Source organism: Lynx canadensis, chromosome X (assembly GCF_007474595.2).
Source record: "Lynx canadensis isolate LIC74 chromosome X, mLynCan4.pri.v2, whole genome shotgun sequence".
NCBI lineage: Eukaryota > Metazoa > Chordata > Mammalia > Carnivora > Felidae > Lynx > Lynx canadensis.
In genome coordinates this window covers 4,972,500-4,999,826 of record NC_044321.2, presented here as the reverse complement: position 1 = coordinate 4,999,826, position 27,327 = coordinate 4,972,500, and the positions used below count along the sequence as shown (strand labels likewise).

General features: G+C 43.3%; 1 long non-coding RNA gene across 2 annotated transcripts in view; it reads right to left on the bottom strand.

Moving 5' to 3' along the window:
• LOC116737896 overlaps window positions 1-27,327 on the bottom strand; it is a 318,405-nt gene that overhangs the window by 71,382 nt on the left and 219,696 nt on the right. The window lies entirely within an intron of this gene.

The following is a 27,327-nucleotide window of genomic DNA, read 5'->3' as shown; positions in this document are numbered from 1 at the left end:
AACATGAGTATCCCAGACCTCCACAGATCACTGCGATCTCGACAGATCTGCCATCCACCCACCTATCTTTATCTGCCTGTTTGCCTGCCTACCTACCTAGCTACATATAAAGCGAGAGAATTATAAAGGCACAGAAGGAAGTCACTTCTCTCTATGGGGAGTCATGTTAGGCTCAGCACACTATTGATAAGTAGGCTTTTCCTGCCCGAAGAGAAAAGACTCATTTCTCAGAGGGAACAGCATCTGTTGCAAACTTACAAACCAATATGGTGGTGCCTGAGATTAATATTACATAATTGGCTTGGGATTATAGTCAACATAAGTATTGCCTTTTCACTGTATGTTACAATCTATCTTACCACTCGGGAGTTTATTAAAATGATGATTTTATTATCGCTCACGATTCTGTGGGCGAGCTGGGCTCACCTAATATTATCTGAAAGAGTGTGACTGGATTGGACATGTATGATGGTTTAGTTATATTTCTGGCAGCCTGTCACAGATCCTTACGAGACTGATCTCTGCAGGCGTGTCCACACATCTGGGATTCCCACAGAGCCTCAGAGCCTCTTCCTGAGTGAGTCTCAAGGTCTCCTTGTGGTCTCGTCAGCACGCAAGCTGGACTTCTTGCAGAGTGGCTCAGGGATTGTGAAATCACAAAAGTAAAGGCTTCCACACCTCCCTGAGACTCAGGCACGGAGGGGCACAGCATCACGTGACCAATAAGGTCAGGGAGACAGCCCAAATTCAAGGAGCAGGGGGCCCCACAAGAGCATGCATACCAGATGCGGTTCAGTGGGAGCTGTCTGGAGACTTGTGGCCAGCATCCAATACCTGGTTTCCAAACATTCACTTCTCTTGCAAGATGCCGAAACCTCACGCCATTCCAGCATCAGGGTCAGGCTTAAATTAGAAGACTGCGTCTCCTAAATCATCTCCTGGTGCAGATGGCTTTACTTGGATGTAGCTCCTCTTGATCTGAAGATGCAAGGCAAAGAGGTAACGGATCGGCCTCTACAAGCATGAGACAGAGGCCTCCTAGACTCCTCCCAGGTAGAAACCTACAGCCACGAGACAGAGGCCTCCTCGACTCGGTCGCTACTTCCCTGAGTATGGAAGGCTGTGAGGGAACAAGGCCCTCAGCTGTCAGCCGTTCCTCCCAGCTGAGAGGTACTGTGAGGCCCTATCTTAACCACTGCAGGATTCCTAGCCTGGGGCCAGACTACAACGCAGTTGATTTCATGTCGATCCCGAGACTGACTGCTGGTACTGTGCTGAAGTTGATCTTTTCCCCAGGCTTTTAACTCACTTTGGGAATTACTTTCTCACTAAACAGGCCGGTGTTAAGACACACGTTTGTTTTCCAAGGCTGTGCTTCTCAGACTCTATAATTTCTCTAAATTCTGTCTCCAGATTGACTTGCTTTTTCTACATCAATGCCTTACCACACGCAGCTAGGAGGGGCCAGGTGACATCACCAGCAATTTGCACGATGATGTCTGTTCCAGTGCAACAACTTATTAGGTACATTTTCTCACTTCCAAAATTACCAGAAACAACAAGTTTACCAGTATTTTGTGAATGCACAACACTGTCACATTTTTTTCTCCAGCATCTTACGGTACTTTCCTTCAGACTTTTACAGCTTCCTACGTTTTCAAAAGTCCTTGGTTTACTGTTCCATCTTGACCATGTTTGTGATGGCTTGGCCCTGTGCTGACATTTTACTTTTACTGCGATGCCACGAACAAATGCTTCTCAAGTTTCCCTTATTTTTGCTATAGAATGTGATTTAAACGCTAAGCTGTCCTGAACCCCTGGATTTGAGGAGGGTTGGTTTGGACTCTTCTGGGGACGTGCCGTTCTTTGCCTGGCAGAATTCGGCTCTTCTGACTTTTCTGTAAGGGATCGAGTTACCCCAGGAAGACACTACATTCAGGCATCCGGCTGATCTCTGACTTCAGGTTAAAACTTGAAGGCTTTACATCCATCACAGAGTCTGCTGGGTTCTCCTTCCAGCCAAGCTCAGTGGTGCCACTCAAGCCATGCTTACAGACCTCGCAGAAAACGAAAAAGTGAGTGAGTTGGAATCTGGTGTTCCAGCTTTCAGTCTCCAGGGATGGGGAGGCAGATGTCACGTGGGCTCTCTGGGCAGCCCACCTCACTGAGAAGATCTTGAATGATTTTATTTCTCTTTAACTTCTTTCCCTTATGTTTTTGGTATTTTTTTTTTTTTAAATTCATTCAGTTTTGAGAGAGAAAGAGAGACAGAGAGCAAGTGGGAGAGGGGCACAGAGAGAAATAGACATAGAATTCAAAGCAGGCTCAAGGCTCTGAGCTGTCAGCACAGAGCCTGGCATGGGGCTCGAACTCACGAACCATGAGATCATGACCTGAGCTGAAGTCAGGTCTGACTGAGCCACCCAGGCGCCCATGTTCCTGATATTTAGAAGAGCAAAGGATAGAAAAGAAATACAGTGGTGTTCCTGTTCCATTTTCTCATCATACTGTGTACTCTACTGGTCTTCTCATGTCTTCGATGGCAACACGGATCTTCAAAGGGATTCGTTCCTTGGAAAAATTCCTCCAGTCCATCCTGGGCCAAATTCTTTGTCTATCCTAATGCCACTCTCACAAGTTGAGGGTAACTGTCAACCATCTCACAGGGTCACATTTACTAACCTCTCTCCTTCTAGAGATTCAAAGGAGAAAGGAACGTGAGAAGCTACACGAACAGGCACCAAGGTAAGGTTGCAGACACTTGGAGATGTCAGGTACATTGCATGCCGGTTGTTAAGTCCTCTCCTTTGCTGGAATGCAGCTGGTGTAGGGGAGCAGGCTGGTCAGTATTTGGTTTGTGTGTTTTCAAATTTTCATCTTGCTTATTCCATCCCTGTTTTCCACTACAAGTTATCTGTTGCAAACACTGGCTTACACAGTCTGAGCATTACTTACTGCATGTTTATGTCGTGCTTAACCAGGTTGCTGAGTTCCCCACATTTCCTGATAATCATCAGCTGAATGCAGGGGCTTGATGAAAATCAGATTTCATTCATTTGGCAAGACCATAGTTAGAATTCAACTATTTTTCATCAGGAGGTACATGTTTTCTGGTTTTTGCCTTTTTTTTATGTCATCAGCATTGAGTGTTCAATGCCTATATCCATTAATTCACTGAGGGCTACAAAATGGTGATGTTCTAATTTGATTGTTTTATTTGTTAATTTAACTGTCCTAACTGTATAATTCTCAGTTAACACTCTGCTGCTTACATACAAAAAGCAAGATATATGTTAGATTTTCAAGGTAACTGGCTACATATCATCTTCACAATGTAACCCACTCATTTTACTTTTGAATGTCTTTATAAAATCATGGATATAAATATATTGATGGGTTTCTACCCAAGGTGGAGCTCAAATTGTCTCAGCCTTAGCAGGTATAGGTTCCATCCAGTTGGCCACTGAGTCCTTTTGATGTAACCCTACTAGATTCTGATAACTTTCATTGCTCTGATTTGTCCTCATGTTCTAGTCTCATCTTCTGCAGCCTCTGCCCCTGAACAAGAATCAGTCATTTCTCCAAGAAACTCAAACTTCTGAAAATAGGAAATGCTATATCAAAAGTAAAATCTGGGTCCTAGCAATGCCATTGTTACTTTGGTCATTGTTTCTAAGAATTTTCAACATGGTTGAAAAGTACATATGCAACCTGAGAGTTCATACTCATATTTCCAATGCAAATTTAGGAGTGCAAGGTTTGTAATCTCTTGCAGATCACGTCTTTGTTCCACCTTGAGAATATTCATTCTCAAGAACAAAGGATGATAGAAGTAAAGTATCTCACCATCATTCAGGCACCCTATTCCACAGTACAAACACAACAGTATCAGTAAAATGGTACTAAGACTGATTATTGCTAAAAACACTTCCATTTTTGGCATATGCTATGTGCCATTATCTCTCATTTCAATCACTACACTACATCCATAGCATCAGAATATATGGCAACTGCATTCATTCTCTTCGCTTTAACCTATGCTTTGTCTTATTTTTACAAGGTACCTATAATTAATGGCCAACGCTATTCTTATGGTGATGTCTCTAGTTATTTCTGCTGTCCGAAGACTGTTCCCTGGTATGTCCTCAGGAAAAGGTATGGGAATGATGTTCTTGAGCGTTTATAACAGTTTGTGCTATTATAAATTAAATTGTTAATTCTGTTGTAAATTCAATAGGGCTTAACTACAAGAAAGCTACTTACATGTTTATGCCTATGTTCTAAAAGGCCACTGTATTTACCATACTTATGTTTTCCACTACTTATTGTTGTTATTATTATTATTATTATTAATCATTATTATTTTGGCTTTCCCATCTTCATACAGGGTTAATTTTGATTTCTAACATTTTAAATAATTGTAGTGGCTAGTTCCTCCACACTGGGATTGATAATAAAAATGACAGCAGGCACCCTGCTCTCTTTCCCTTTTTAAGTTTCTATTTTAATCCCAGTTAGTTAACAGACACTGTAATATTAGTTTCAGGTGTACAATACAGTGATTCAATACTTCCCTATAACACCCAGTACTCATCATGACAAGTGCACTCCTTAATCCCCACCATTATTTAACCCGTCACCCACCCTCCTCCCCTCTGGTAACCATCAGTTTGTTTTCTAGAGTTAAGAGTCTGTTTCCTGGTTTACCTCATTTGTTTTGCTTCTTTTTTTTTTTTTTTAATTTTTTTTTTCAACGTTTTTTATTTATTTTGGGAGAGAGAGAGACAGAGCATGAACGGGGGAGGGGCAGAGAGAGAGGGAGACACAGAATCGGAAACAGGCTCCAGGCTCCGAGCCATCAGCCCAGAGCCTGACGCGGGGCTCGAACTCACGGACCGCGAGATCATGACCTGGCTGAAGTCGGACGCTTAACCGACTGCGCCACCCAGGCGCCCCTGTTTTGCTTCTTAAATTGCACAAACGGTTGAAATCATATGGTATTTGTCTTTCTTGACTTATCTCACTTAGCGTGATACCCTCTAGCTATCCATGTTGTTGCAAATGGTGAGATTTCGTTATTTTTCTGGCAGAGTAATATTCCATTGTACGTATACCACATTTTCCTTATTTATTCATCAGTCCACAGACACTTGGGCCATTTCCATAAGTTGGCTATTGTAGATACTGCTGCCATAAACACTGGGATGCATGTACCTCTCTGAACTGTATTTTTGTATTGTTTGGGCAAATACCTAGCAGTGCAATTACTGGATTGTAAGGCAGTTCTATTTTTAACTTTTTAAGGAATCTCCACATTGTTTTCCAAAGCAGCTGCATCAGTTTGCATTATCAACAACAGTGCATGAATATTCCTTTCTCTCCACATCCTTGACAACATCTGTTGTTCCCCGTGTTGTTACTTTTGGCTATTCTGACAGGGGTGCAGTGGTATCTCGATGTGGTTTTGATTTGTATTTCCCTGATGATGAGTGATGATGAGCATTGTTTCATGTATCTGTTAGCCATCTGGATGTCTTCTTTGAAGAAATGTCTGTTCATGTCTTCTGCCCATTTTTAATTGGATTATTCATTCTCTGGGTGTTGAGCTGTGTAAGTTCTTTATGTATTTTGGATACCAACCCTTTACTGGATATATCATTTGCAAATATGTTCTCCCGTTCTGTACGTTGCTTTATAGTTTTGTTGATTTTTCCTTCACTGTGCAGAAACCTTTTATTTCGATGTAGTCCCAGTAGTTTATGTTTGCTTTTGTTTCCCTTGCCTCAGGAATCATATCTAGAAAAATGTTGCTACAGCTGGTGTCAGAGAAATTACTGCCTGTGCTTTCTTCAAGGATTTTTATGGTTTCAGGTCTCACATTTAAGTCTTTAATCTATTTTAAGTTTATTCTTGTGGAGCACCCTTCTTTCTTATTGACTTTAATGGAATGTCTCTTTAAGCATCAAGACATATTTGGTTGAATTTATTTTTATTACTCTCATTTCTATTTTGCTTAGAACTTTTAATCTGAAATAATTGTTGGATTCTATAAAATTATTTTTGGCACTTCTTGAAGCAGTAAAGTTATTTTTTTCATTTAACTTAATAATGTCATGAATTACATTAATGGATTTCCTAATATTGAATCATTCCAGTATTCCTAAAATAGATGCTATTTCATCATTGGGTATTACTTCTTAATATATGGCTAGTTTAAATGTTCACTTAAAGAAAGTCTGCATTAATATTTATGCAATTGAGATGACATATATGCATATGACCCTCCTATTTTCTGATCTCTGTCACATTTTAATATCACAGTTAATCTACCTTTATAATATTTAATACAAGTATTTTTTTTTATGGCCTTGGTCAGTTTTAATACCATGGGGATTAATTGTTCCTTTAAAGTTTAATAGCAGAGAAATTTCACCTTCTTTATATTATGAAGATTACCTATGTGATAACCTTCATCTCTCATTTTGTAGGTGGGTGGAAAGAGTGGGGGCATCTTTGACATCTTTTTCCAGTTGAGACCATGAGTACCAGTCTATTAAAATTCCACCAGGGAAAAAAATCCTCCTCACAAACATTCTGCTGTTTTCCCTCTCTATGCCAAATTTGCATTCTTACTTATCCATTACATTTTACTCTTTCTCCTTCATTCCCTCTCTCTCCTTTTCTCCCTTTCTCTCCTCTTTCTTCTCCTCACCTAGGCTAGTACATACAGTATTTTCTCTAGAGGTTCTGCAGACGACACCATGTCTTAAGAAACAGACCCTACAAGGAACTATCAAGTTTGTTTCCAGACCCCAAGGCCAGTTCCAAGACAGCAAATGGAGAACTTGTCCTCATCTGCAACCTTCTACTAATCCTTGGCTTATCTTAAATTATCTTATCTTATCTTTTTTTTTCAACGTTTATTTATTTATTTATTTATTTTTTTTTTTGGGACAGAGAGAGACAGAGCATGAACGGGGGAGGGGCAGAGAGAGAGGGAGACACAGACTCGGAAACAGGCTCCAGGCTCTGAGCCATCAGCCCAGAGCCCGACGCGGGGCTCGAACCCACGGACCTCGAGATGGTGACCTGGCTGAAGTCGGACGCTTAACCGACTGCGCCACCCAGGCGCCCCTATCTTATCTTATCTTAAATTGCACCAAGAAACTCATGGGAATGAAGGTGAGACGATCGCTGAAGCCAGCATGGCCATCTCATCAGGGAACAAGATAATGGGAAGCAAGCTCCCGAGCAGAATGATGAGAACAAGAAAGAAGTCTGCGCCCAGAGTCTGGATTCCCTAAAGTACTTACTTTGTTCAGCTAGCTCAGGGGTCCCGAACAAGCTGGATTGGTATCGACCCAGTGCTATTGGTTAGACAGTCCTTCCCACATCTGTGAAACCAGATCCAGGACTTACTCTGTGGTGAGGTGCCCCCACCATGGGCCAGATGAAGGCAAATTGAGCCAAATCAAATGCCGTGATCATAGGGAAACTTCATAACCTCCAGGCTCTTAGAATTAGGCCAAATTACTTGTCACTGAAAGGGACTTTAGTTCCAGAACAGGTGGACAGCAGATAAGCCTTCAGAGCCATCTGAATCTATCCCTGTAATGTCCCACAAACACTCCCCTGCTTTATGTTCTGGTTTTATGTGTTCTGTTCCCCATGTCAGGGACCTTCTCTCTTAAGAAGACTGGGGTTGGGGCGCCTGGGTGGCTCGGTCGGTTAAGCGGCCGACTTCGGCTCAGGTCGTGATCTCACGGTCTGTGAGTTCGAGCCCCGCGTCGGGCTCTGTGCTGACAGCTCAGAGCCCGGAGCCTGTTTCAGGTTCTGTGTCTCCCTCTCTCTGACCCTCCCCCATTCATGCTCTGTCTCTGTCTCAAAAATAAATAACCGTTAAAAAAAAAAAAGGAAGACTGGGGTCAACTGAAACAATGACAGTGTCGGCAGATTTAAGTTGCACACATGGCCAGTTTGTTTGAGGAAACCATATAGTATTTACTTATATAGCTCACCCATTTTCCTATCTTACAACTACTCGTTGTTTTTAGCTGTATTAATTTTTCCTTCCTCCTATTTTTAGGGTTGTCTAGTTAAATGACTGTAAGGTTTGTATGGTCCTTTACTGGGTTTGAAATGAAAACATGAGATAATTTGAATTTTCTTCTAAGGACATGCTGCACTGGACCGTCTGTGTGTGATGGGCTGGAGGTGGCTCACGCTGACCTGTTACATTTCCAGGAATTCAGGAAGCCGCTGTTCAATGCTGTCATTATTAAAAATTAAATTATATAGGGGCGCCTGGGTGGCTCAGTCGGTTGAGCGTCCGACTTCGGCTCAGGTCACGATCTCGCGGTATGTGAGTTCGAGCCCCGCGTCGGGCTCTGTGCTGACAGCTCAGAGCCCGGAGCCTGTTTCGGATTCTGTGTCTCCCTCTCTCTGTGACCCTCCCCCGTTCATGCTCTGTCTCTCTCTGTCTCAAAAATAATAAACGTTAAAAAATAAAAAATAAAAAAAAAATTAAAAAAAAATTAAATTATATAAACTTACAAAGTCATCCTGAAACCATAGTGACACATATCTAACCCTGCAATTCTCCTTTCCCCCTATTTTTTCACTACATATGACCTCTGCCTCTGAGGTTACTTATGACCATGACAGTGATGTCACATAGTGGTATCTACTGCAGGTCTGTCCCCATTTCTGTCTGTAGTGACCAAGCCGCAGCTTGGAATTGGCCACGGTGGGGGTATTCACACCACAGAGGTCAGCAAGACCTGCAAACCAGGACTTAAACTGATTGTTTCATTGATTTTCTTCAGACTTAAGAAAACGTTGGAGAAAATGGTAATAATGCAGACTGACCATAAAAGAGTGCTGAGACTCTAGCGATTGCATTGTGATTAGTATGATACATTTCCATGCTTTTAGCTCCAGAATAACCTCATTTATGAGGGGCCTCATCTCCACAACTCAATAACTCATGTGGATTGTACTAAACAACTGACTGCAGTCAAGGCTGCAGACTGAGTTTCAATGCACATGGTAATATATTTTCAATCTGCTGTTCACTACCTTCATAAACATCTATTACAGCTACGACGGTCTCCTGAAAAACGAAGGAACCTGATCTAAAGTTAAATTCAATCTAAGCTTTTAAAAGCTAGAAATAAATCACTGAAAAAGTCAAAAGAAAAAGCTAGTATATGAACGAGCAAATAGTCCATTACGTCCATTCCCATTTATTCCATATATATACGTATATATATGTGTATACGTATATGTATACATATACACACATACATATAAACACAGATTTCCTACTTTGTGATATATACATGTATGTGTATATGTGAATACGTGTAAGTATACATAGGTATCCATATTTATATCAAATATTTAATTGTTACCCTTTTCTCTTTAGATTTATTCCCTCAGACCTTAGTAAATGAAAAGCAGAAATACTTTACAAGTTCCTGGAAACAGTAACCCCAAAACCTATCTTCGAGTTACAGTAGAGTAGCAGAAAGCCAAACACACAAAAAACAAACACAGAAACAAGCAAACAAAAGGCCGTTGCGAATACACCAAGCACAGTATCTATCACCAGTCAGGGCAGGAGGGATGACGATCCAGTAACAAAGTGTCTCCCACATCTCAGGGACTCAACACCACAAAGACGTATCTCTTGCCCCCTTCATGCACACGTGGCCCTCCTCCAATTACCAGGTGTCATCTCCACAACACAGTGGCCTCCCAAGGTCCCCGAAGCAGAGGAGACGAGGGCTGAAGCATTCTGGGGGATGTTGGTCAGAGCAGGTCTGGAACTGGCTCCCATCCCTTCTTCCCTCTCCATGTCTCGGGACTGAGTTCCATACTCAACCCTCAGCACACAGGGAGGATGGGGAGTTGTGTGTCGGCAACAGAACTGGTGTGGTGTTGCAGCAACGTGATCCAGTAAGTAGAGGGGTGGGCAGCTGACCCAAGCTGAGCCAATCACATTCTGCCTCCTGATGATGTGAGACTTGCGTGGAGGCACCAACAGCAAAGACAAAGAAACTGCATTAATGGCTCTAGAGGCTCTTACAACACTCTTTCGCTGTCACTCTGTGCCATCATGTAGATCATCCTCTGCCCTCTAGTTGCTCTACAGCACGTAAGGGTGTTGAATGAAGGTTCTCGGAAGCCCTGATCATGTTTCAGAAGCAACACATGCTGTCTTCTGCCCACAGTTTTTTATCCATGTCAGAACCACTCCTGGCTTTGCACAGCATCCCGGTGGAGCTCACCACCTACTTGGCCATGAGACCAGAAGTGACCATGAGATACACGCTGTCCACTCTGGGGTGCCACTGGACACCCATCCATTAATGATACCTTTTACTTTCTGTATTCTCTGTTATGATATCCAGGGACTCTGGTGACCCTTGGTGGAACTGCCCCTCCCAAGGCTAGCCAATGCCTGGGCACACAGAATGTCTCATGTGCTGGTGGGGGGGTACCCTTCATATGCAAACTAACCACTCCAGAGTCCATTCCTCCCTCCCCGGCGACTGTTTTCCCTATTGGGCGCCTACACTGCGGGCCACTATTTCCCTGCCTGGAACAGCCCAGGGTCTGCTGTCACTCCCACACCCCAGAGCCTGCTGAAATTATCCACACAGGCGCATTCTACACCTGCTTCGCCTGCTTACCTCTCCCATTCTTTCCCACACCACAGTTCTTGTCTATGTTTTCCCCTCCTCCTCGGACTCCAGACTGACCCTGAGGCTTCCCATTACATATGACAACCAAATGTCTGATCTTAACCTAAAACTATAATCACAATCTCTTGCTGTTGGTCATTTTTGGGAAAATACATACAGTTATGATAAAGGAAGATAGTCAGATGTTAAAATGTACAGATTTGAAAACTTTAAAAACACAGTACAGATAGAAAAAGAGCAGTGCTTCCCAGGGATCAGGGGAAGGTATGGAGGGGAGAACAGGTGGATAACGGAGACTGGGGGGGAGGGTGAACAGATGGATAACAGGGACTGGGGGGGAAGGGGTTAACAGGTGGATAATGGGGACTTGGGGGGGAGGGGTGAACAGGTGCATAACAGACTTGGGGGGAGGGGAGAACAGGTAGATTACAAGGGACTTGGGGGAGAGGGGTAAACAGGTGGATAATGGGGACTGGTGGGGGTGAACAGACGGATAACAGGGACTGGGGGGAGGGGTGAACAGGTGGATAACAGGGGCTGGGGGGAGGGGTGAACAGGTGGATAATGGGGACATGGGGAAGGGGTGAACAGGTGGATAATGGGAGCTGGGGGGAGGGGTGAACAGGTGGATAAAGGGGGCTGGGGGAGGGGTGAACAGGTGGATAACACGGTCTTGGGGGGAGGGGTGAACAGATGCATAACAGGGACATGGGGGGAAGGGGTGAACAGGTGGATTACAGGGGACTCAGGGGCAGTGAGACTCTTCTCTATGGTACTGTCATGGCAGATATGTGACATTACATGTTTGGCAAAACCCATAAAAGTGAACAACTCTAAGAGTGAACCCTTCTGTAAACTAACGACTTTAATTAACAAAAGTGTATAGGGGCGCCTGGCTGGCTCAGTTGGTTAAGCATCCGACTTTGGCTCAGGTCATGATCTCACAGTTTGTGGGTTCAAGCCCCGCATTGGGCTCTGTGCTGACAGCTCAGAGCCTGGAGCCTGCTTCGAATTCTGTGTCTCCCCCTCTCTCTGCACTTCCCCCACTCATGCTCTGCCTCTCTCTCATTCAAAAATGAATAAACATCAAAAAAAGTGTATCAATATTGGTTCTTCGATTATAACAAATGACTCACACTAATGTAAGATGTTAGCAATGGAGGTCGCTGACCAGAGGAGAAAAGGCAGATAGAGTAACTCTGTACTTTCTGCTCAAGTTTTCAGTAAACATAAAACTGCTAAGAACTAAAGTCTATTAATTTTTTTTTAATTTCATCCACAGAATGCAGAAAATGAAATGTTTATAATGGCAAAAAATTCAAGTGATGCCTTAATCAGTAAGTTGTTGAGAAAATTTAAGTTAATGGCAGTTTGTTGCAATATGTGAAATACAATTTTGCGCCAAACCAGCAGAAACTTCAGAAAGAGTTTTCCGAAGCATGAACACAAAGAGGGTGTTTCATGTGGTTTGCAGACAAACCTACCTGAAGTGCATCTGAGATGATTCAGAAGGGCTTCCTGTCCTCACTCGCTGTTTAGATGCCTCCCCACGCTTGAATTCTTTGTGTCTCATAACCTACTCTTGATTTGCAAAGAGCACATGAATTGCAAATAACTGAGACTTAATAAATTTATTAGAGGGCTTTGTTCTATGGCAGGGGGAAAAATCAGGCCACTGTGACCTCAATTTGAGGGCAGCACAAAGCGTGGCCGGTGCAACCCCCAACTTTGCTCTCATGGTGAACCCTGCCTTGGATGGGGAATGCTCACAATGGTCCGCATGGGGACGTGTTTACCTCCCCCCACCATTGCAGGCCCTGAGAACACTGCCGAGCGGGCGAAGCGGTCTCTAGGGCTGGGGTGCCAGCCCCAAGCATCCTAAGTGCACCCCCAGCTGCTGATAACTGAGCGGCTAGGGCCCCTGATCCTGTGCTTTCCAGCAGGCACCAAAATGCTCCTTCAAGCCCATTAACTTTGAATGTGGTCCCCACCAACAAGGCTGCCCATTGTTAACCACAGCTGAATTCCGTGAAATGCTGGTTTTGAATGTCTTGAGTAAAAATTCTTCCCAAGCTGTGAAAAGTTGGCAAGAGCCTGATTAATGGGACTGGAGCTTAAACAATGCACCGTGTGGCTAAGTCATCTGGGAAGCTTGGAAAATGAAGAGCTTGAAACACAGACGTTAGCCAAGGCCAGTGACGCCGACCAAACCAAACAAAATAACGTTATCATCTGGGAAAAGAAATACACAGATTGGTTGCAAAGTGTTCTGGGATGATTTAAAGATGAAACGCTTAGCCATGTCCTCACATAAGGACCAAAAAAAACCAAAAAACAAAAAACAAAAAAACCCGAAACAAAACAAAACAAACAAAAATTAGAGTTATCATTCTCAGAATTTGAGCAGTTGGATCACTGGTTTTATTCAAAATTGGGAACAGGATTCCTGGTTCTGCCTGAGTTAAGCCTGCAGCATATGTCTGTACAAGTCCTCAAACAGGGAGGGATATTTCCTAAAGGGATTTAGTGGATTTGCCCTGGCCTTTTTAGAGTGGCCCCAATCTGTTCTGTCCTTTGGGTTCTATGTCTCTCTGAGACTCTGGGAATCTTTTCCAATGATTTATCTTCAAAGCTCCCCCAAACCTATTCTCAACTGAAGACCCTACTTCTGACGTCATTTGGAAGATAGGAAGCCACCGGCCTGGGACTCATGGGTCCACTCTAAGAATCTATATGACATTCTCTGTAACCTACTCTAGATCCAAGAAATACTTCTTGATTATAGAAAATAGGTACCAGGACAAGATGGCTCTCAAAAGTTCTATCATGTACCCTCTCAGGGTCCCTAAGTTAGTTATTTAGTCTCCCCAAGCCTCAGGAGTCAATAATAGTTCCTGTCGTACAGGGTTGTTTTGACAACTGAACTCTCTAACATAGGTGAGATGCTTACTAGCACAGTGCCTTCCTACATAAGTTCTTGGTAAAGGCCAACTCTAATATCACTGCTGATATTAACACGGTCATATAAGAAAGTCAGATGAATACAGTCATTTTCTCATTTCCTTCTCACATCCATTAATCCCCTATACACATACATGTTTAAAAGAAAACATAGAAACCCATGGGTATCCCCAGAAATATTCTCCCATTTTCTCCACCTGATAAAATATGCTCACAAAGTTATGTTCACTACATAGCACACACAGAATACTAACTACTTAGGGATGTCTGCTCTGTATCATGTGTCGTACATTTAAAAAAATCATTGCAGAAAAATGAGTATGTGAGTGCAATGCAACTCATTCATCCAGCAAATCTTTATTGAGCCTTCCATATATTAGCCTGGTATCATGCCAGTGATCAAAACAGATCAATTTGTTCTCACTGAGAAGTGGTTTCAGTGTGAAGATATAAACAAAACTGTCTACCGTATGTGACACAGAACAGATCAGAGGAAGAGCTAGGGGATGTTGGCAGTGTGAAGGCATAATGACCTTGTACAGTCATGGAGGAAAGATGGGAAGATGAGAAGGCTGGGCTGGGGACAGGTTTAAGGGGGCACTCACGTTTTCTTTACCTATTTTCATAATGTTTGACCTGGGGAATGCTGCATTACGCTTTGATTAAAAACTAACAGTGGGAAAAAGGAAATTAGATTTCTCCACTGGCACAAAATACAAAATGAAACATATATAAATAATATTAGCTGCAAAGAATGCCCATGTATTCGTCTGCTCCGAAGGTTACGTATTTTGGACTCTCCTTGGCTTTGTGGAGCAATGAACAATCCTTTGACACTTGGTATTTTCCATCCTTGAGGTCTTGTCTGTCGTGCATATGGTCGAGGGTTAATAATGGAAAACAGAACAGGTGTGTATTCTTTCTCCTTGAGCCCATGATGCTGTCCCCACAAAACGCTGAACCCCCACTCCTCCTCATCTCCAGTTTGGAACCGGTAGACAGGAGCTGCTATTGCCCAAATGAGACAGCATGGTTTTGGAACCAGAGTCCAAAACCAGAGTCAGTCTTATTTAAGCAATAATGCAGGTGCATGATAAAAATACTTAGGAAAAATAAGCCCAAGGGCAGGGTCAATTTTTCTCCTCTTCCTCCTTTTTCTTTTCTGTCACCATAAGAAAAAGATACAAACTCATGCCAGATTGACAAGACACTGTTGGAAGGAGTGAGCCGATGAGGAGCCCATTCAGTTGACAAAAGAGGCCGCTGCCTTCTGACTCCCTCAGACCAGAGCAAGGGGGACAAGTGACAGAACCCCCATGTGAATCCAGGAATACTAGGGCAGAGTGGACACATGCTCACATGCTGGGGGCCGGGGACAAGGATCTGTAGGTCAGCTAGAGCTGTCCGGTATGCTCTAGGGGCAACAGAGAAGAAATGGCATATACAGGCAAAGACAAAGGCTGACTGTCCACCATGTCTCCCACAGACTCTGACAAAGCGAGAGCAGCCGAAACTCCAATTCCCGCAAATGATGTAGATTTTCACTGAGACAGAGGAATCCGGTATGAATAGTCCGATGCTGTGTGTGTGTGAGGTGGCACCGAATATCCTACTGCATCTCAGCGTAGGGCCAACGAGTGGCTGGGGATTGGAGACAAGAGAGGGATAAGCCAATGACTAGAATGATGCCTTGCTTCAGCGCTATGACTATAAACAGCCTCAGATTTCAGATATCTCCTTGAAGAGGACAAAGAGAACAGAAAATGATTTAATTGGCTCGAAGTGAATGAGTTTACCTAGAATTTTGCTACAGTCTAATTGCCTGCCATCTGGCAAAATGAGGACTCAAATTTAGCTTACACAGACTTACAAAAAAAAATAGAAAAATATTTTTATACAGCTGGGAATTTGATCTAAAATACCAGACCCACTCACTCTTTTAAGGCCTTGGTCATATTACTGTTAATAATGGTAATCATATCACCAGCATTAAGAAGAAGAGAAAAACTAAAGAAATACTGGAGTCCTGGTTTTGATTAAAACAAGCAAAGCATCTAGTTAATTCGCAAAAGCGCTTACAAATTACCGAACAGGGCTTCCAGGAAGGGAAGGACGTTGGTAACGAGCTATGTGCTCTTACACTCCATTCGACTTGGCCTGGCATCGTTTCCCACAACATGCAATTGCGTTGACCTGCCAAGGAGCCCTGCAGTAACAACTAACGGAAGTAGAGGGAGGGGTTGCTGTAAAAGAGCCATTAGAAAGCTCCTCCTCCTCCTCTCTCAGGTTCTTTTCTTATTCTTGAACCACACAGGTTACGTAGAGGAACAGAGATGCTAGAACGAGGTTAGTTAGGGTCAGATGCGGTTAGGATCAAGGGTTTCTTTGACTTTTAGAAATGGGAGGAAACTTGCATTGACCTTTTTCTCTTTCAATTTCTTTTTCAATCGGTTTTCTTCCCCCTTCCCTTCCTATACCAAACAGAAAGCCTTAGTCTACTCTAGCATTCTTGCCTCTATTTCAGAGCTTGGCACAGGAACTAATTCAGCCCACTGCCTGTTTTGGAAACACAGCTCTATTAGAACACAGCCTCATCCATTTATTTGCATACTGTCTATGTCCGCTTTCACACTACAATGGTAGAGCTTAGTGACTGCACCAGAGACCATATAACGTCCTAAGTCATTTTTGCAAACCTCAACATATTTACCCTGTGGTCTTTTACAGAAAAACTTTGCCAACCTCTGGTCTCGACTGCAGTATGAGCTGACCTAAATTGAAGGGCGTTCTATGAAACCCGCTGAGCAGTACCCTCAAAACTGACAAGGACATCGAGGGGCGCCTGGGTGGCGCAGTCGGTTAAGCGTCCGACTTCAGCCAGGTCACGATCTCGCGGTCCGTGAGTTCGAGCCCCGCGTCAGGCTCTGGGCTGATGGCTCGGAGCCTGGAGCCTGTTTCCGATTCTGTGTCTCCCTCTCTCTCTCTGCCCCTCCCCCGTTCATGCTCTGTCTCTCTCTGTCCCAAAAATAAATAAACGTTGAAAAAAAAAATTAAAAAAAAAAACTGAGAAGGACATCCAACATAAGAGAAGTCTGAAAACGTGTCCCAGTCTAGAGGACTTTAAGGAGTCATGGCACCTAAATGCAAAGTGTTATCTTGGAACAGAAAAGGGCGTTAGGTAAAAAAGTATGAAAATCTAGAAAAAGTTTGGACTTCAGTCAATAACGTACCAGTTTTGGTTTATCAGTGGTGACCGATGTACTGTATTCATGTAAGGTATCAACAATAGCCATGGGGGCACCTGGCCGGCTCAGATGGTAGAGCATGCAAGTCTTGATCTCGGGGTTATGAGTTCAAGCCCCACACTGGGTACAGAGATTACTTAAAATAAAATCTTAAAAAAAAAAAACAGTCATGAAATGAAGAACTCTGAATTATTTTGTAATGTCTCATTTAGATCTAAGGAGATCTTAAGAGGGAAAAACACGGTACCAGCTAACTTTTGACATCCTTATTTATTTATGCATTTAATAAACCCATCTTTAGCAGTATCTCTCATGACGGAAAGATCTTGTGTTGGTAACGATGTTTTTCAAACTCCTAGGCGACGAGTACATTGCACGAGCCTCCTCGGCTTCTTCAGCTAGAAGAAGGGAGGATGTGTCCAATAATCTATCAGGTCCCCGCCAACTGTTTTCTCGTGGGTTGACACAGAAGTTCGCATTAAAAGTTTCACCTTGGTTTGTTTGTCTTTATAAGACTTGAAGTCTTCCAGGATGAGCGCCTGCTGGGTGAGTCAACCTAACCATGAACCACAGCACGTATCTCTGAAGTGAACTTCATTCCGTGTACACTGTGAAAATTTTAAATCCCTACGTGGTGCTGAGAAATGCCTAATGGGGCTGAGGGAAATCAGGGCAAAGATCTTCTGATAGAAAGCAAGGGTTACTCTGCTGTTGTAGAACAACATGAAGTCAATGGCATAAAATCCAATGAGGGCCTTTCACAGAGAATCAATTCTATTAACAGAGGTTTTGGGTGATGTAGAGGCCGAGGAAAAGTCCAGTCTCCACACGGCCTAACCACACCAACTATAATTAGAGCCATATTATTCCAAACAGAAGCCACTCGCCACGTGGGCCTATTTAGCACTTAGAAGTGTGGTACTTGCAAACTGAGAGGTGCTGTAAATGTAAAATACGTTCTGATCTCACAGAATAAATATGAAAACATGGAATATAAAGGATCTCATTGTGCATTTTATAACAATTGTGTGTAGAACTTAGAGCATTTTAGATATACTGTGTTCAATGAAATATGTCACATTACGTTCGTGACGTTTTACAATTACACAGCCACCTCTAATTTTGGCCTATATTGAAATTCTATTAGTCAAACATGATTTAGAAAAAGCGGAGAAATTTTCACGTACCGTTTCTTTTTCAAAGAAGACTTCCAAGTGTAACATAGGAAATTTTACAGGACACCAAGCATTCGTCTACAGATGTTAGGGTAGGTCACCTGGGTGGCTCAGTCGGTTGGCCATCAGACTCTGGATTTTGGGTTAGATCATCATCTTGTGGTTCACAAGATCGAAATACCTCGCCGGGCTCTGTGCTGACAGCGTAGATAGAGCCTGTTTGGGATTCTCTCTCTCCCTCTCTCTCTGCCCCTCCCCCACTTGTGCTCACGCGCACGCTAGCTCTCTCAAAATAAATAAACATGTTTTGAAAATAAAAAATAAATGGTAGGGTAATACAGATAATCTTTACATGACATTCTAAAGATTCAACAGTCTGATGTGGAAAAAACAAAGACTAAAACCACTGTTCACTTAAAAGGAAGCCAGCACTGTTTGAAACACCATTTTTCTAGGAATCTCCATCTTTACACCTTGCTGCACCAAACACGTGTGCAGGCTCCTGCAAGGGAATGCTATACTCACCCTGGACTGAACATCAACCTTGCATTGCACACTAGTGCACTTTCCCAACCGGTAACCGTACAGCCAGGGTAAACCCTAAGACTTCCCCCAAAGTGTAGGTAGCATAGGTCCCTGAAGCTAAGAGCCTGCAATAGACCAAGGCCTGACCCTGAGAGGGAACATTCTAGGCTTTCTGCAGGTAAATATAATGAGCTTCACCGTGGTGATCAACCAGCCTGTGACCCCACACAAAACTGCTGGGCGGCTACATTGGAGCTTTGTACCACCTTCACCCGTTGCGCGCCCGCGCTGTGACTCACGCCCACCCACTGCGTGTCTACCTTGTGACTCACGCCCCTCGGGCACCCCCAGGACACCCACACCTTCCCGTGCTCAGCGTCCGCGCTGAACTTCACAACTCACACACCTGCTAGACACAACGATGGAGCTGGCATCTATCTGATCACAAACATGTGGTCTCCATGTGAAAAATGGCAGAGCGACCATGAAAATGAGATACTTTACCAATCTGTTATTATGATATATCCCAAAGAACAAGCTTGAGCATTGTGCCTTTCCAGTGCAACTCGTGATGTTGAGCTCTCAACTCTTCACTGTAAGACTGACGAGTTGCAGGAGTTGGGGGAGTTGGCCATTTTACCAATTGTAAAGAAGTTAGTTAGTTATTCTTGGCTCCCATATTTATTTACTCCAGCAAATAATGAGAAAAAATGCTGCTCAGATGAAACATTTGGCCTGTGCAGAGTTATGACTTGTCTGTCTTCTGTATGTTTTTATAATATGTTTTCACTTACATAATGGTTCCAATTATCTGCTAAGTGCCAAGGTCACACAAAGTTCATATTTTGGAAATACCTGTATAAATAGTGTGCTGTGAAATGACTTTCTCTTTCTTGGGATGGGGAATTGCGGGCAGAGAGGGGCTGATTCATGCTCCTACTGCATCATTTTATCAAATGAACTAGAGCATTAGCTTCAAGTGACCGACCTCAAGCTATGCCTCAGAGTCTTAATTGCTGAGAGAGATGAATACCTGATAAAAGATGGGTTAAAAGATTAATCCTAAAGATACCAAAGAATTCAGAGCACAGTAAACCTAATCCTGAATATGGCACTGACATCGTTTTACCATACTCTGTAGACAAGGGGCGTACTTGACTGTTGGTATCATGTATATGCCGACAACCAGCCATATTTCCCACGCTTGACTTTTTAGTCTATATCACGAACGCACTGTCTCCTGCAGACACGAGAGTTTCATTATTATTCGGTGGCTTACATGGTCAACCACCCAGTTCCACCATTTCTGAGATCTCAACATGTTTTTTTTTTCCCCAAGTAATTTGACTACACAGCTCCTTCACCGGAAAATCTATATCAAATGTACTTTTTAAACAATTACCTTTTGTTCCTTAATACCCTCCTCACAGCCCCTGGGCCATCTGAAGGCTCTGGAGATACCACTCGTTGAAGAAACCACCATTCACACGTGGGGAGATGCGATGGAACCAGGTTTTGCAGGGTGCCAAGGTGAATTAATATGCTAAAGACCATTATTCCGAGAGCAGAGAATGCCACTCAAAATGCCATTCAGACCCTAGCTTTCCACCTGTGTCTATTTAGAAGTCACATCTCAGAGGAGAAGCAGGGTGGAAAACCTCCATGGGTAGAACCCTAGTTGAATCATCACGGGAACCACTCCCCAGAAGAACCAGTATTCATATTCTCTCCTCCACTTTCTATAACACACAGCCTTGTGAACACAGCTCACAACTCTGTACTGTACACTTCAAAAATCGCTGAAAGAGTTGATGTCAAATACTCTTAGCACAGTACGGAAAAGGAATGACGGGACAGGGTGGAGGTGGTAGCTGATGCTACAATTACCGGACAGCAACACGTAAGTGCATGCAATCGACGATGCTGCACCCCGCAAACATACAATGCTATATGTCGATTAGATCTCAGGAAAGCTGGGGAAGAGTATTATGAAGTGCTCCCCAACCCCAGACCTTGACTCATTCATTCTTCTGCCTGCACTGGCTCTTTCAGATCTCCTCTTTCCTTTAGGTCCTGTGAAGGCTCAATTATCTGTCTCCAAGCAGTGTGTCCTTGCTCTGGATTACAACGTATTCGGAACACCCCTGATCTGGCAAGTGTTACATGCAATCTGTATCGCCATTTCTTTTGTAATGCGCACACACACTGCATCTCTGTCCCCACGCGTTCTCCTTAAGACCAGAAAATGCGTTCTATCGGTATTTTATCATCCCCGCCCAGGAACGTGCAAAGCAAGATGCCCAATTCAGCTCAACAGGAAAATAATAGGGACCATGTATTGCAAATGGAGTTTCAGAGGTTAGTGACGTGACTATGCCTTTCCACTCCTTCACAACCCTCATGGATGACCACCAAGGCTCCATCTACCAGAATCTCGGAAATGCACAAGTCCTTCTCTTGTAGCTCACATTCAGTGCCTTCAATGACACTGGTTATGTTTCTTCAGTCATTTGTTATGTGTCCCTACTTATTACGTTTATGGCTCTGATGAGTCACGTCTACAACAAACCCTGTAATGTAGACCCCTGAGAGCTTAACTCTAATACTATAGGACCTATACACCATACACTCTTGATGTCTCAAGAAGCATCTGCAGCTACCCCACTGTCTATTCCTAAATTTCTCTCTGCAGGACAGAGATGTTCCTCTCTTCCCTGGATATTCATCCCAGAAAAATACACGAGGAATTTTCAGGAAACATGAGGTAAGCATTAAAACTTTTTTCTCAAGGTGACTAAACATAAACATAATAATCGTGCTTTGAGAAAGATTTGAAAATACATAGCAACATTTTACCTTTAAGTTCAATTTTACTCCTAATTAGCTGTGAGATTAAATCTACAGCAAATAACTCTGTAAGCACCTGAGTAGACATTTTTTCTTGATTTCAAGAGTTTGAAGTAAACCAATTTTGGTCTCTGGTGATTATGGTAAGGGCACTGAAATTCGTGCCTGCTCCTTTTGTGTTTCTAGAAAATGATCCGTTTATAACATGTGCTGATAAAATCCTACATCCAGATAGAATAATTATGTGGTTATCCAGGGTTGCTTAAGAAAACAGTTAGGTTGTTTTAATACACATGTTAATAACTATATTAGTTAAGAATGGTGGACGTATTATATTTCCTTATTAACTAAAAATAATTCTCTAAGATTTCGCGCAAAGATATGTATCGGGCTCTTGAAGTAAAAATTCTTAATTTCAAATTATTGTAATCTGGCACTTTTGCAGAATCACAGTAATGTATTTTAATAAAGTAGAAACCCTGAAGGTTTTGTAGTAACAAATAATTCCAAAATTAGTGAGGACATTCTACATGACGGCAGCTCACATGTATTAAAAATTATCCTTTCTGAAATGTCCTTATGCTTTTGTGATTCATGTGCCCAACGACACTGTTCCTGCTTTTGTGCATTCGAATGAGAGATATAGCAAATTATATCACAAAAGCAATCACATTACCACAATTACATTGTACGTGGAACAACAGTATTTTGACTAGGGAAGAAAAATAAGGTATCAGGGATGTGTCACTGAGGCAAATAATTCAGCTGATACCTCTGTCCACTCATCCTTGACTTCTCTGCAATCCTCACACTCCCCCAATTCCTTTTTGGTGTTCAATTCAATCCCCCCCATGCTACGATCAGCCTGGGACTGCAAGGAGGGAAACACATGTCCTGCCTCAGCCATGAGTCTCATTGGAAGAAGGACCTATAGGTATAGGCGAGGCTTTCATCGGAGGAGGGCCTCAGCGGCCGGAAGCTCCAGGGCACGCGACATCTGTACCACAGTCCACGACAAGGAAGGAAGGCGGCCCCCCTGCCCTTGAGAGCAATCAGTTCAGGAATATCATGCCAGCCTCCAGCCGAATGAGAGTAAGGGACTTGTGGAGGTGGTCTGAGGGAAGTGTCTTGGGTGCTCCTCACACGTGAAGGACCACACCACCTTCCGCCTCTCCGACTATACAAGCAGGAAGTCTTCAAGTGCTGCCCACGCTCTCGCTCTACCACGCACGCAAGGAGTGACTTCAAGAGTTTCCTCAACAAGAGTCCATGCTTTAAGGCATCTTCCAAAGAAAAATTATCTTTTTCTGAGAACTACAAAACACCAAGACCAAATGAGTGGCAATTAGAAAATAACCGTATGTTTTCACCCCTATGTGAATCCTGAGAAACTTAACAGAAGACCATGGGGGAGGGGAAGGAAAAAAAAAGTTAGAGAGGGAGGGAGCCAAATCCTAAGAGACTCTTGAAATCTGAGAACAATCTGAGGGTTGATGGGGGGGTGGGAGGGAAGGAGGGTGGGTAATGGGTATTGAGGAGGGCACCTGTTGCGATGAGCACTGGGTATGTATGGAAACCAATTTGACAATAAATTTCACACTAAAAAATATATATATCCTAACGAGGATTCCTTTCATTCTTAATAGCTGCTCCGAGAGTGAGTTGCCAGCCGAACAGCTGAAGTCCTGGGATCGACACAGAACTGAATTCGTAATTCAGGCCCTCCCCCGGCCTTTCATGGGCTCAAACACATCTCCCAAGTGTGAGCCCCGCACGCCACAATTTCAGATCCTGTCTGTGATATCCAGAGGGCTGAAGTGAATTAGCAATGGGGTGTTTCCTTGTAGGGTTCTCTGGCGTTGAGACATTAAGATTTGTATCGATATATCAAAAAAAAATTTTTTTAAGTTTATTTATTTTTGAGAGAGACAAAGTGTACATGGGAGGGGTAGAGAGCGAGGGAGAGAGAATCCCAAACAGGCTCTACACTGACAGTTTGATGCGCGGCTCGAACTCGCAAAGTGTGTGATCATGACCTGAGCTGAAATCAAGGGTTGGATGCTTAACTGCCTGAGCCACGCACGTGCCCCGATATATCAAGAAATTTTGATAAATTTTCTCATTGTTAGATCATCTATAAGGTCTTAATTTCTTAGGTTTCCACTTAGCAATGTAGTCGACATAAATAAGTAAGTAGTTTTCCTATCGTGTGCTAACCTAAACCATAAGTATCTCAAACGCTAATTAGACCCTTTGGGATTTTCATCTGAGTTCTTTTTTTGGTCACACCACATTCGAATTGCCCTTGTTAGTTTTCTCTCTATTTTGAGTGATCTTGGTGAGAACAGGAATTATTGCCTTCTTCCAACACAGCACTGAGTTATGTCTTCTAATTTAAACACAATGACTTCATTACTTTGTTCAACTCTGTACTCTGTTCTCTCTAGACCCAGGGCGATGTGAAGGTGCCTTACAGAGTAAGACTGGGGTCAAATGTGTGAGTCTCCTCATCTATTAGGACCACATTAACTGTAAAGAAGTGGAACCCCACCCCAAAGCTTACTTGTAACCTGTCAGTTCATTTCCATGGGCACAATTACAAGATTGGAATCCCTTGGTTTGATTGGGTTTCCCTTGAAAAGGCCCTCCCCGTTATTTTGTTCTTACCTCTGGTATTTCAACACACGTTTTTCCTCTCATAGTGCTGACCTTTCTGTGTGCGTGCATTTTCTCACCCTGGACTGCTGTGCCCAACACCTAAATCAATTATAGTGGCATGAACCTCTGAGCATGAAATGACTTCTTGGAGCTACATTTCTCTCAGCTACCAGAAGAAATCCAGCCTCAAAAATGAGCTGCCACCAAGCAAAGCATTTTAAAAGGTTGAGGTATTTGACAAACACTACACGAAAACGTTCAATTAAAATTGGTCAAGTAACTGTAACAGAAAAATAGAAGCTGTGGATTGCTAAATTAGATTAGTCCATAGACTCCTGGGCCATTACACCCTCTAGGGTGTCCTTGACAATGTTCTAAAACATCAAGTTTCACAATAAGGCAGAAATTTCCTGAAAATGGTCTTGACAGAGTATCAGAAGAGAAACTTCCTGACTTCAAAGGGCAAAAGTCTGTCTTCTATTATTTGACATGATTTATAATCTCCTCCCCCACCTACTCTGTATCTTTATATAGCTAGTTTGTAGACAGTAGCTACACAGGGCAATTCCATTCTTATTTAAATGAGTTAACATTAAAAGAGTATGCTTATCTTGATAAGCACCAAAAAATATACAGAATTGCTGAATCATTATACAGTACACCTGAACTAATATAACACCATATGCTAATTCTACTCCAATAAAAATATAAAGTAAAAACTAACAGAAAAAAATAAAAAATAAAAACATTATGACCTATCAGAAGTTTTTAAATTAAAAAAAAATAAATTTCTCAATCACCCTGGCCACATATCCATGGTCAAAACCCACATGTGGCTAGTGGCTACCATAGTGGACCGCACAGATAGAAAGTATCTCAATCATCACAGAAAGTTCTACTGAACAGAACTGCTACACAGGATGTTATCATATGTGAGGCTCATTCTCAAGCCTTGAGTTTCTGTTCTGTGGGGTGAGCCTTGGCTTGTCATCTACAAAGCCAGTGACCATGTTTGTACTGAGTGCAAATCCCCATCCATCTATCAGAGCCAGGCAACGTCCTTCTTCAGTTGCACATCATTCAGGTTTCCTCTCACTCACTCAATACCCACATGCCCCTCCAACTAGCACATCAGGCCCTTGAAGATGTTTCCAAGCCCTGTGCCTCCAACATTAGTCTCCCTTCCTCATCCCACACTTTCTGGGGTTCAAGCCTGATGAGACTGCTCACTCCTTCCCTACGTTTGAATCCCTGAATCCTTGTCCTGCTTGACCAACAGAAACTTGGCCTCTGTCTCTACACTCTCTGTCTCTCAGCTTTTCACTCTGACCGGAGGATTTGTTTCTCGGGAGTCAGGGAGAACTTTCCCCTGAATGGCAACCCCTGAATCATTGCATAATTTCATTTTAGAACATGCTTCTTATTCCCCCTTGCATCTCAAAGGTTAGTAGACATGCCTCGTAGGTCCAATTTCCTTAGGGCTTCTTGATGTCTGTGTGTCTCGTGCTTCAGCATCTTTCTACGCCTGACACGTATTAGGCATTTGATCAGTGCATTTGGAATCAGATTCAATTGGAAGACCGAGATAACTCTTTGGAAACTTGTTCTGGTCTGCACAGAGTAAGCACAATAATTAAAACACACGTGCTTCACTGTACTGATCTGAAATGTTAACTTCATGTTCTCCTACAATTTCCACAGGACGACACTTACAGAAGGAGGGATTTTAAAAAGGTGCCTACTATTATAATAATTATACTATTATAATTTTATAATCGGATGCTGTTCTGTCCTGATATGACGGATAGTACGGTATGTCGGAGTGCCCACTTTTTAACATCTCCCAATAAAGCGCCGCTTGTCGAACTCGAGAATGCCTTGGTGTAAGGCTGATCGCGCTTTCTCTGCACGTCTGTTTCTCTCTTGCTATTTCCGTCTGTGCACACGCATCACACACGGCAGGAGCACACACACAGGCATGCCTTTCTCCTTCTCTGTCTGCTGTCTGTGCATCTCTTCTCTCCAGCTGATGCAGCCTCCTTCTGTCTTTTTCTCACGCTTACACCATGGTCCTTGTTTTAGACGGCTCCTACCCTCCTCCGCTAATCCTCTTATTCTCGGGGCAGTTGCTTGCGCTGGCTGCCCGCCGCGTTTGATCCTGTCCCTTCATCTTCTGCTCTGATTCCCTCGAGTCTGTGAAGGCCCGGCCTGGCCCGCCGTGTCTTCTGTGAGCACAGGGCAGCCTCAGCACACGGCCCCACACAGCCCAGGCGGAGCCCCCGCTCAGGGAATTGTGTCCTTCTTGAGACATGCACTCAGGCTGTACATATATGAGGAACACTGAACCCTTCTCTGCTGTTCCAGAGGTTAGATTTCAGCTGCAGGGGGTGGGGGGACAAGAGCCAAGGTACGCCCAGGTATGAATTCTGGAGGAGCCCCAGCATTCCAGCATAAAATTCTGGGAACTCTGAGAAGGGCAACAGATAAACCCCACGGAACCACAGTGTGGCACTTTGAAACCTCAGGGTTAGTACAGTTGTTGAGACTTCCCGGGGTGCCTGCTGGTTTTGTCATTCTTACCCATATTTAAACAAAGTACATTCAGCTCTAACATACTTGACGACAATGAAAATGATCCACATGTGATCTAAACAGCTCTGCACCTCTGATGTTTAAGGCAGTGTGTGACAGAACTCACAGTGACTCACAACAGTGATACCCAGTGATAAAAAGCATCCTTCCTACTATGCGAAGTCAGTTTTTCTTTGAATTCAAGCTGAGACACCCTTGCAAAGGAACACATGAATTAACTGATTGGGAGAATGATCTCTGGGCTGTAAACTGCCTTTGCCCTGCTCCAAGAGACACAGACCCTGAGAAGAGACACAGGCACAGTCTGCTTTTAGCAATGTTGCAATCACCCCTGTGGAGTTACACAACCTAACAGAAGACAGCCATTGTAGAGGCCTTTACTTTTGATGCATCTTGTAGTAAAGAAACGTAGGACACAATCCATAGAAATTGTCTGCTTACCTCTCAGCAGGAAGCCCCCAAATACATTTATAATGACATGGCAGAATGACACAGTTTCCTTCCTCGATGGATGTCCCCATTGTGTTTGGGTAGCCAGGTTTCCAGAAGAAGAAAATAATTGATATATCTGCCTTCAAGACCCCAGGTGGGGACAACAGCTTTTAGCACATACAC